This window comes from Notamacropus eugenii, chromosome 3 (assembly GCF_028372415.1).
Source record: "Notamacropus eugenii isolate mMacEug1 chromosome 3, mMacEug1.pri_v2, whole genome shotgun sequence".
Taxonomy (NCBI): domain Eukaryota; kingdom Metazoa; phylum Chordata; class Mammalia; order Diprotodontia; family Macropodidae; genus Notamacropus; species Notamacropus eugenii.
This window is the reverse complement of record NC_092874.1, coordinates 389,596,054-389,608,599: the sequence shown is the minus strand read 5'-3', so window position 1 is coordinate 389,608,599 and position 12,546 is coordinate 389,596,054.

Here is a 12,546-nt window from a genome sequence, read left to right as displayed (position 1 = left end):
GAATTCAATTCTTGAAGACTGCTTTCCTATAAGCATTCAGCAGACTGGTCTACTCATTGTATTCCAAAAAGACCTTTCCCCTTCTGCCTCTAAGTCGTTACTCATCCATTTCCTTCCCATCTCACCAGCACACTTGGCCTCCCTTCCTACCCTTCCAAAATCTATCATCTCCCATCAGTTCTATGATCGTGTATATGCAGTTCATGTTGCACTGGTCTTGTTCACCCTACACTTGTATAGTAAAGAGCTCCCTCTGCATTTGTTGCATATTTTCATTGCCTTTAAAACTTAAGTTTTGGAGAGCAACTAAGGGCAGTGCAAGTCTTTTGGGTTCTGAGTCCAAGTGTGCAAAGTCAGTGATGCAACTTGGAGGGAAAATAAAGGTGTTAGATAAACTTCTACAGTGCTGTGGGGGCTGGGAGACCCTTAAGGGTCTCAAATGGTGCTCAGAGCAGATGTCTGCAATATATTATTTCAAGCTTATGAGTTTTTCACACTGGTGAAGAACAGTGTCAGAGCTGATGTTGGGATCTCATCCAATAGCATGACTGATATCCCAGTAACCTGTCCCTCGGTTTTCAGAGGGCAGCCAAGGTAAAGAGTTTTACAGCAGTATAGTTTATGGTACAACATCCTCACACTGCCATCTGACACAGTGGGAGGTAGGATTCAGGTTAAAAAAAGTTTTGGTTTTAAGAATTTTACTTGCTGTATAGCATTTATGGTACTGTAGATTTCATGTGTTATAAAAAGTGAATATTGGCTGAAATCAATGGTTTTTAAAATTAAGATTAAAATTAAAATTTAATTAAACAATTAAAACTAAGTTTTTGAAATAAAAATAATAATAATAATCAAAAAACTTAAAATTAAAATTAAGAAAGGTCACTGAATTCTAGGAAATTACTATTGAGAAAAAATGTTTTGCATGTTACCAATTTTATTTTATCCTCCCAGTCACAACTTTGACTCCTCTCTCTCTCACTCCCCCAAATGACATCTAATCAATTGTTACATCTTTTATACCTTTGCAACACCTCTCAAATGTTGATCCCTCTCAGTCCTCTGACACTGCTATCATCACAGCCAGATGTTTGCCTCAAGGATCATACCATTCTAGTTTATCTTCCACCCAGCTATCATATTTATCTTAAGCATGGGTCTAATCATTAATCAGCAATTCAGTAAACTCCAGTGAATCTCTGTTATTTCCAGGATCAAATGTAAAACTCCTACACTCCATTCCCCATCTCACAAATTTTCACTGTCTTCCATACCTGAACTCTTTCTTCTCACTCTTGACTCCTGGGTTCCTTCCAAGGCCCACCTTCTGCACGAAACCTTCTCTTGTCCTCCATTTTTCCCTCTAAGATTATTCCCAGTTTATCCTATTGATACCTTGTTTGTGCATAGTTGTTTGTAGATTGTCTCCCACGTTAGACTGTGAGTTCCTTGAGAGTATGGGTTGCTGTTTATCTTTCTTTGTATTTCCAGAGCTTAGTGCAGCGGTCACCTATAAGGCACTTAATCAGTGTTTGTTGATTGAACTGCTGACTTGACTCCCTACTGTCTCTCACTTTCTCTATCCAATCTTTTGCCAAGTCCTGTTGTTTCTGTTCTTTCCTATATGCTCTGTTTTCTCCTCTGACCTAGCTGCTACCTGGCTGTTAGGCCCTAACCCCTTCACTGTCTTGTTGGTTTGCCTACCTCTAGGCCATCCTACACTCAGGTGCCAAAGTGATCTTCTTAAAGTGTAATTCAGACCATGTCACTCCCTTACTCAGTAAATTCCAGTGGTTCCTTATTATCGCCAAGATGGAATCTAAAACCCTTCACAATCTGGCCCTTTCTGACTTTTTAGAATCTTTGTGTCTTTTTCTCTTCCACCTCCTGTAGGATCCAGTGATACTGGCCTCCTTGCTGCTCTTTTACCTGAGAAAGATCTTAATTTAGAAAGACCAAGGTCACCCGCTGCACCCTGGGTCATCCCCAGTCATCTTGACTTTTGTCTTGCCACAGGACTTCTATAACTCTGGAGGAGAGAGAGAGGCTGATGCCTTTGCACAGCTCTGCCTCACTCATATCCAATTCTTGCTTAAGTCAAGACATCACCCTTGTGATGTCATTGCCCGTCTTTGAGAAGGCCAAACCACACCACTTCATCTTTCAACTCTCTACCTCTCCCTGGCTGGAACTCCATGCCTGGAGTGTTCTTTCTGATCTCTGACTCTAACTTCCCTGGATTCCTTGAAGTTTCCAGTAAAATCCCTCCTTCTACAAGAAGCTTTTCTCAGTTCTCCTTAATGCCGGTCCCTTCCCTCCAAGTTAACTCCAAGTTAGTGTGTATGTATCTTGTTTGTACATGGTTATTTACCTGCTAGCATAGGAGCACCTTGAGGGCAGGAGCTGTTTTTTGGGGAGGGCAGTGTATTTGATTTTGCTTTTCTTTGTATCTGACCTCTTTCTTGGATAGGCTAGAACTAAGCACATAGACTAAATATCTAGTCTTGATGCCACTTGTGTTAAGGTTAAGAATCCCAGGAGAAGCAGATAGTCATGTTTAGAAGAGGCAGGCAATCTCTTGTCATTAACTGTTCTCTCCTTACCGTCACCCTTAGAGCTGTATAAGAGAAGATCAATATATTTCTTTGCCTGTAGTGGTCAAGTTTGGAGTGTGTGTGTGTGTGTGTGTGTGTGTGTGTTGCAAGAATTTTCAGGGTCTTTGTTAGCCACTGCACACATAAACCAGCACAGATTACAGACAACAGACAAACAGGTACACTGCAGTTTATTCACTCAAAAGAGCGTGACGCATATCATCAGTAGGTAATGGATGTGTATCTCATAATTCCAAAGATGACATACATAGTTTCTCCTGAGATACATGACCCAGAGTTTGGGTCAGATCAGGTAGACAGAAAGAGGTACATTTTTAGGCAAAGCAAAAAGGTTCTTAAGCTGGTACAAAGGCCTTTAGCACAGCTATTTATACCCAACCAGACTCTTCATGACCCATTTGGGTTTGTTTTTTTTTTTTTGGCAAAGATACTGGAATGGTTTGCCATTTCCTTCTCCTGCTTATTTTACAGTGGAGGAAACTGAGGCAAACAGGGTTAAGTGACTTGTCCAGGTTTCACACAGCTAGTAAGTATCTGAGGCTGGATTTGAAGTCAGGAAGATGAATCTTCCTGACTCCAGGGTCTACACCCTATTCACTATGCCACCTAGCTGGAAGTAATCATTCATTTAGCCCTTACTACTTACCAGATAGGCAGCTAGGTGGCACAGTGGATAGATTGCTGGGCCTGGAGTCAGGAAAACTCATATCCCTGAGTTCAAATATGTTCTCAAACACTTCCCAGCTGTGTGACCCTGGGCAAGTCCCTTAACCCTGTGTGCCTCAGTTTTCTCACCTGTAAAAGGAGCTCGACAAGGAAATGGTAAATCCTTCCAATATCTTTGCCAAGAAAACCCCAAATAGGGTTACAAAGAGTTGGGCATGACTAAAAAACTGAACAAAAATAACAAAAAGATAACAGTATCTTTTTTTCAGTCATTTAATTAACATCAAACTACTATGTACCTTATTAGATAGGATGGAGAAAAATGAGAGAGTTCCCAGAACTATTCAGAGTCCTCTGGGCTTTCTTTTGTAATGATAAAATGATTGGGGGAAGGGAGATACCAAGAGACAGTCGATCCTTTCAGTGTCCTACAGAAAAATAAAGAAGTGGAATAACCACAAATATACCACAAAATGGAGTCAGTTATGTTCTCTTAAAAATCCACTTTCAACAAATGGAAAAGTTTGAGTGCTGCACAACAGAGGCTGGGGAGTGAATCTGAAGAGGAAAGGGTATCATGAGTGCAGATTCTTGGACCTGATTCCATACCTGAGTGCATGGTTCTCAAGTCAGGAAGAAAAGTTATGGATCCTGGAACTGAGAACATGGAGCAAAAGATGTTTGAGTGCGGTAAGGACAGGAGTTTTGGCAAATAGATTTAGGATTTTGATGCTGATCTGAGCTCCGGTGACCTCTGCACAGGAAAAGACAATGTTTGGGGATAAATCAGTGGTTGTAGTGGTGGTTGTTCAGTTACGTTCAACTCTGAACTGAGGTAACAGGGTTAAATGACTGCCTAGCGTCACACAACTAATAAGTATCTAAGACTGGATTTGAACTCATGAAGATAAGTGTTTCTGGTTCCAAGACCAGTTCTCTACCCACTGTGCCACCTAGCCACCCTCAGAGCAAAGGCTCCAGAGTCACAGTATGAAATTGGGATGGGGAGAAGATCCAGTTAACCACCCACTTCACTTACTAGGCTATACAGCTTTGAGGAAAAGTCTTTGTTTCATTACTTTGGTTCACAGATTTAGAGCTGGAAGACACCTAAGATGATGAAACTAAATCCCAGAGGGGTCAGGTGACTTGCCAAGATTAGACAGAGAATCATGGCAGAGATAGAATTAGAATTCAGGAGGTCTAATTCCAAACACGTGTTCTTTTCATTAGACCTTGCTATCTAGCCTAGGTCTCAATCTCCTCACTGATAAGCATGAAAAGAATTGGAGTAGATCATTTCAAAAGTCCCTTCCAGATCTAAGAATCTATGATTCTACAGAAACTTTGGACTAAAATCATAAGAGTTTAGAAGTTAGAAGAACTTAGAAGATCCCAGTTCAAGTTACTATGTGCTTGTGGGTAAGTCACTCACCCTTTGTTTCTTCACTATAAAATGGGTGTCACACAATTCTTCCAAATGTGATGTGAGGAAAATACTACAAGGCATTGTATAAATGTGAGCTATTATTGTTGTCAAGACTAGAATCTGGGTCTCATTCAGTAAGCATTTATTAAGCGTTTACTGTGTGCCAGACAACAAACATTGGTATTACAAGTACAAACAAAAAGATTATCTCTGCCTCAGAGTTTACATTCTAATGGATCAAAATAGCACATGAACTAAAGCTGAAAAGGGGAGAGGGGCAGAAAGGGCAGGGAAAGGAAAGTAGAACCTGTCCAGCATATGGGGCTACATAGAGAAAGTCTGGCAGAGTCAGGAATGCAGCACAGAGGAATAAAGACATAGCTAGCCTGGACCTCTTCCTTAAAATGGGTGGGGGTGCGGAGATGCTTGTTCAATATGAATTTATTTAACCCATACTATGCACTGGGTACTATACTGGGTGCTAGGGATACAATATTAGCTAATAATAGATAACATATATTTATTATAATAATAGATAACATTTATAATAGATATATTTATATAGTATGCCAAGTGCTTTACAATTATTGTTTATTTGATCCTCACAGCAACTCTGGGAGATAGGTGCTATTATCATCCTTATTTTACAGATTAGAAAGGGGTAAGTGAGTCACACAGCTAGCAAGTGTCTGAGGCAGGATTTGAACTCAGGTCTTCTTGCTTCAGGCCCAGTGGTCTATCTACTGTACCACCTGATAGTCAAACCTATGGAAGTTGATGAGGTTACCAAGAAAAAGAGGAGGAAGAGAGAGAAAAAAGGGGGCCCAAGACTAAAATTTAAGGATACCCACAGTTAGGGGGTATGATATGGATAATGAGACAGCACAGATGACTAAGAAAACCACGTAGATAGGAAGGAGGCACACCAGCTGGGAGCAGTGTCCCCAAAATTCAGAGATATGAAAGTATCTAGGAAGAGTGGGTATTCTACAGTGTCAAATGAAACAGATAGGTTGATAAGAATTTGGATTAAGAAAAGACCATCAGATTTGGCTTTTAAGAGAACATTGGTAACTCTGGTGAGAGCACTTTCAATTGAGTAGCTGTTTCAAGTAGTTTAATGTGTGTGTTTGTCCTTCATTGCTGAAGAAGACCATGCCATCAGAGAAATAATGACATGACTTGCACTTGACTTTGTTTTGAGTGAGGAAGGGCTGTGCAGGTCACCAGCCTCACTTCTGCTCCAGAGCCATCTGAATCCAGTGACCAGATATTCATCAGGATGACTGGAGATGACCCAGGATGAGGCAGTTGGGGTTAAGTGATTTACCCAAGGTCACACAGCTAGTGAGTGTCAAAAGTGTCTGAGGTGAGATTTGAACTCAGGTCCTCCTGACTCCTGCACTGGTGCTCTATCCACTGCACCACCTAGCTGCCAAAGTAATTTAGTAAGAAAAGGAAGAAAGAGGTAGGATGATACCTAGAGGGGCTGGTAGGGCTTGTGAAGGTTTTTTAAGGATGAGAGTGACTTGGGCATGTTTGAAAAAAAGTAGGGGAGAAATATTTGGGTAGGGAGAGCTTATAGAATCTAGAAACAGGCAGGATGGTTGAGAATGCAAGAAGAAAGGAGGGTATGGATCAAATGTACAGGTAGGGGTTGACTTTGGCAAGGAGAGGAGTGAGTGGGGGGCAGGAATGAATGTGTAACAGAACTTTAAAGGTAGGTTAGAGTCAGATTGGGAAGGGAGTTAAATGCCACAGAAATTTATGTTTAATTATGTTTAATTATAAAATTTAAATTTAAGTAAAATTTAAAATATAATTTAATTATGTTTAATTATAAAAGAAATAGGGAGCTAGTCTAGAGTTTATTGGGGGGCAAGGAGGTGGCACCATACTGTACAGAGTGCCAGGCCTGGAGTCAGAAAGACTCCTCATGCTGAGTTCATGTCTGGTCTCAGACACTCACTAGCTGTGTGACCCTGGGGAAGTCACTTAACTTTGTTTGCCTCAGTTTCCTCATCTGTAAAGTAAGCTGAACAAGGAAATGGCAAACCACTCCAGGATCTTTGCAAAGAAAACTCCAAATGGGGTCATGAGGAGTCAGATACAACTGAAATGACCCAACAACAAAAAGTTTCTTGAGTTTAGGAGTGACCTGATCAGCATTTTAGGAAAATAATTTGGCAACTATTTTGAGGATGGATTTGAGAGGGAGAGACTTGTGACAGGGAAACCAGTTAGAAGGCTATTGAAATAGTACAGATGAGCAATAAGAAGCTCCATCTGGTAGATCAAGATGGTACTAAATGGGGCCACCACTGCTTGAACAGTAGTGACTCTCATCTGTGGATGGGGAAGGAGTTCCTCAGTTACCATTTGGACAAAGACCTGGCTCTTATCACAAAGGAAGATGATGGAGAAGGTTTCAGAGATCCTGGAAATCAACTGGCAGCTATGTGGGACCAACCATCACTTGACTGAAAGGAATGGCCTTTTCTCAATCCTCATCTTCTTGACTTCTCTGTAGCACTTGACACTGTTGACAACCATTTTGTTCTAAATATTCTCTCCTCTCTGTTCTCTCTTGATTCTTACTCTACTTGTCTCTCTATTTCTTCTCCATCTTCTTTGCTGGATCTTCATTTACGTCAGATTCAATAACTGTGTATCCCAGTTCTGTCCTGGAGCCTCTCCTCTTTCCTCTCTACTTCTCTTACTTGGTGATCTCACCAGTTCCCATAGATTTTTAATTATCTTTCTATTTGAATGATTCCTATATTTGTATATCCAGCCCTATTCTCTCTCCTGAGCTCTAGTCCTGAATCATCAGCTGCTCATTGGGTGTTTTGAATTATATCCTATGAGCATATTAAACTGAAATGTCCAAAACCGAGCTCATTATCTTTTCCTTTAAACCCACCCTTCTTCTGAACTTTTCTAGTTCTGTAAAGGGTACCATCATCAACCTAATCACCTAGGTTCACATGGTGCTCAGCTCCTCACTCTCACTCATCCCCTATATCCAATCACTTGCCAATTTTTGTAATTTCTTTCTTCACACCATCTGTTGCACATGTCTGTTCCTTTCTACCTCTTGCCTGGACTCTTTTTTTTTTTTTTTGGAAAAGACTGGGTGTTCTCATCTTTTATTATTTTTCTCCACTTAATAGTATTTTATTTTTTCCAATTACATGTAAAGAGAGTATTCAACATTCACTTTTATAAGATTTTGAGTTCCAAATTTTTTTCTCCCTCTCTCTTCCCTCCCTCCTCCCCAAGATGGTGAGCAATCTGATATATTGCCTGGACTCTTGCAGTAAGTTTTTAATTGGTCTCCGTGCCTCAGCTCTCTAAAGCAGTGTGTCCATCCATCTACCATACAGCTTGCCAAAGTGATTTCCCCAAAGAGGAGTCCTGAGCATCTCAATCTCCTTGCTTGGTAAACTGCAGTGGCTCCCTTTAACCTCTAGGATCAAATATAACACTTACTTAGCATTTAAAACTCTTCCTATTTTTCTAATCTTCTGATCCAGTACTCTTCTCCACGTACTGTATCTGACCTGTTTGACCCTGATGTTACCTGTAGTTTATAGTTAGAAAAACATTATTATTGTGTGGGCTTCTTTAAAAAAAAAGAACTGCAGGGAAGTGAAAGGTTCACTTTTTTTTTAACCAGACATAATGTTAATGATTTTCTTTTTGAATTTCATGCTACTGCTAGATCTTATGGACTTTCAAACCATTTTATATTAATGGTACTCAGAAGATATTTAAATTTAAATTCATTTTTCTTGTTTAAGTAGAACTGATGAGTGTAAATACTTTAGCTTCATTCATACTAATTAAAGTTTTATATTTATATATTTTTTAAAAAAGCAAAACCAATCAAGGAAAACTACATCGAACTTGTTCTTCTTTCTCACATACATCTCCCATCTCCAATCTTCTTGCATTGGCTTTCCTCCAATCCCCTAGAATGCTTTCCTTCCTCCCCTCTTCCTTTTATATCCTTGTGTTCCTTCAAGACTCAGGTCAAATGATTTTCTTCTACAGGGTGATTTTCATGGTACCCCTAGATGTGTCAGCGAGCCAGAGAAGCATGTGTCAATGTCTTCCCCTTTGAGTTTGCTTTCCATATAGCTTATATGCATGTATTTATGTACAAGCTGTTTCTCCCATTAAAAGGTCTGCTTTTTCAGTGATCCAAGATAATTCCAAAGAATGCATGATGAAAAATGCTAACCACCTCCAGAGAGAGAACTGACAAGCTCTGAGTGCAGACTGAAGCAGAATTTTTTTCTGTATTTTTCTTGGGGTGTGTGTGTGTGTGTGTGTGTGTGTGTGTTTTCAACATGGCTAATATGGATATATGTTTTACATGGCTTTATATGTAAAAGCAATACCATATTGCTTGCCTTCTCAAGGGGTCAGAAGGGGCAGGAGGGAGAGAATTTGGAACTCAAAAAAATTTTTAAAGCTTTAATTTAGTATTTTATTTTTCCAGTTGTTTTTACAGTTACATGTAAAAACAAATTTTAACATTCATTTTTAAAACTTTAAGTTCCAAATTCTCTACCTTCCTCCTTCCTTACTTCCCTCTCCCTTGAGAAGGCAAGCAATTCCATATAAGTTATACATGTGTAGTCATGCAAAACATATTCATAATCATCATGTTGTGAAAGAAAACACAGACAAGAAAAACACTCGAGAAAAATAAAGTTACAAAAAGTATGCTCCTATCTGTATTCAGACGCTATCAGTTCTTTCTCTGGGGATGGATAGCATTTTTCATCCCAAGTCCTTCAGAGTTGCCTTGGATCATTGTATTGCTGAGAACAGCTAAGTCATTCACAGCTGATCATCTCACAATATTGCAGTTACTTTCTACACAGAACATTTCACTTTGCATCAGCTCATGCAAGTCTTTCCAGGTTTTTCTGAGAGAATCCTGCTCATAATTTCTTATGGTGCAATAGTATTACATCCACATACCACAACTTGTTCAGCCTTTCCCCAGTTGATTGGCATCCCCTCAACTTCTAATTCTTTACCCCTAGAAAAGTGCTGCTATAAATAATTTTGTACATATAGGTCGTTTTCCTTTTTGTTTTTTATCTCTTTTGGGATATAGACCTAGTGGTGATATTACTAGGTCAAGGGGTACGTATGGTTTTATAGCCCTTTGAGCATAGGAACTCAAAGTTCAAAAAAAATATAATGACTAGTATGAAAGTATGTTTTGCATAACTGCATGTGTATAACCCATATCTAACTTCTCAATGAGAGGGGAGGGAAGGGAAGTGGGAACAGAATTTGGAATTCAAAAAATTTTTAAGAATGTTAAAAATGTTTACAGGTAATTGAAAAAATACTTTAAAAATGAATGGTAATTTTAAAATAATGTAATTGGTAAATATTTAATGGAGAATTATATTTTTAAAAGTCAGCTCCTGGAAGGTAGGGACTGTTTTTGCGGCTTCTTTGTATCACCAATTGTTACTACAGTGCCTGACATAAGTAAGTATTTAATTAATTTAATTTATTTATTTTAAAAATAAATCCTTATTGATTGATTGATTGATATGACCCAGAATTATCTGAGTAAGTAGGATACTAGAGACTAAAGGACAAGCTTTACAGGGAGCAGCTAGGTGACACAGTGGATAGAATACTAGACCTGATGTCGAGAAGACCCAAGTTCAAATCCTACTAGTTATGTGACCCTGGGCAAGTGATTTAAACTCTGTCTGCCTTAGCTTCTTAGGGATAATAATAGCACCTACTTCTCAGGGTGGTTGTGAGGATCAAATGGGATATTTGTAAAGTGACTTGCAAACCTTAGAGCTTTATATAAGTGCTAGCTATTATCATGGTGCCCTAGATTTTTAATTCATGTGCCCTGCAAGAACCTGTGATTCTAATAATAGCCAACACTGATATAGGGCTTTCATGTCTGCAAAGTGTTTTATATGTATTATCTTACAAGGTGGATACTATTATTATCCCCGTTTGACAGATGAGGAAATTGAGACAGCCAAGGGTCACATGGTAAATGTTTGAAGCAAAATTTGAACTCAGGTCTCCCTGATTCCAAATCTAGCATCCTATCTAGTATTGTTCCTATTTCATATTGCATACTACTGTGACCAGTATGGTATCTTTACAGTAAAAGTTTGAGTTCCTACAAAATACAGGAAAGAGAAACTTTCCTGTGGGAGCCCTGCCTTGATTTCCCAACCTCCCCAACTGTCTTGTAGCCAGTTAAATGGGCTTGCATTTTGTTTTTCATTTGTGGTACGTGTTTGACCTCATTGTAATTTATAAAGATAAAAGAGTGTTATAATGGCTAATGAATTTAACTGGTTAAGGACTGAGATGACTGCAACCTTGTTTAGTCAGACCCTCCTTCATTCAAGACCCCAAGATGTAAAGTAAAGGATGGTTCCTACAGGCCCAATTAGCATGGCATTATGTCATCACCAGAATACCTCAGTGGTCCTGCAGCATTAGAAGTGTTAGTTGGCCCTCTGCTTGTGTGACCTGGCCGTACACATTCCCTATGTGTGTGCCCCTCATGCACGATCCCCACTAATGACATAGGTATTTGTGGAAGAGCATGCCTTACATTCCTATGGGCTATATCCTATTGTGAATTTTCCTCCTATAGTTTGCTTTGAACTAATTGTGTCCTCTGCCTGACGAGGGAAAAAGTAAACCCAACAGTGGGGGCTTGTGAGCTATGATTTTGAGAACATGTGGATCCACAGACTACTTGAACACAGGATAGTCATTCTGGGAGCCCTCTATATGAGGGTGGTGGAGATCATCAAGTGCTACATTTTTATTTGAACAATATTTTGTGACATTGTGTCTTAAGGATACAGAGAAGAAACAGGGTCAGTAGTCCTTAGAACTGACACATTCAATTCATGACACACTAACAAGAGGAAAATAATCCCAAGAAGACCAGAGGAATGCAGAATCAGCAGAGGCCCAGTCAAGATGACCAGAATGATGGATCAAGGCATTATTATTACAAGCACAGGAGAACTGTTACCAGAACAAGGGAAGAACTCTGAAGCTGAGGCTTGGATTGAGCATGAGCAGAGCTATGTTAATAAGAAATGGGGGAGCTAAAGATTTTAGAGTTTTAGTAATATTAGGGGATAGGTAAAGGAGGAGCCACACCTGTCTGAGCATTACATGGATGAGAGTGTAGGACAGTGGGATGGGCTTACTCAGTAAGATAGTCCTGTGTCTAGAGGGGAGGCAGCACTTCCTCCCTATAGCATTTAGCCAGAGGTCTATAGGTTCAATACACACACATACATGTATATACACAAATATATATAGACATATACTATATATATAATACACACATGTGTTAATAAACACTTAGATAAGTCTAGGTTTCTTCTGCATAGGTCTTTTGCCTAGAAAGGCTATACGCAGGCCTGGGGCCAATTGACTACTTAAAGATATGAATTTCATTGGTGTAGATTCTTCTTCTCTTGATACTGATCGTGTCCCCTCTGTATCTGAGTAAATGGACTTGAAGAATCCCCAGTTCTGAGAAATCTATCAGCCTGTGGCCAACCTGGCCTTTCTGAATTTAATTAGGCTGGTGCTTGGACCACAGGCATACAGTCATTCACTGGACCTGTTCTTAGTTTTCATATAAGAGGGTTTTGTCCTAGCTGTGATTCCAAAGGGTCGTCCGAATGCCCCATCAATGTCAAACTAAAAAGGTTACTGGTGTCCACATCTGCAGAGGGTCAGGTAGGAGATGGAGCAGTGCTCCAAGTCACAGAGAGCACTGACCTTGGAGTC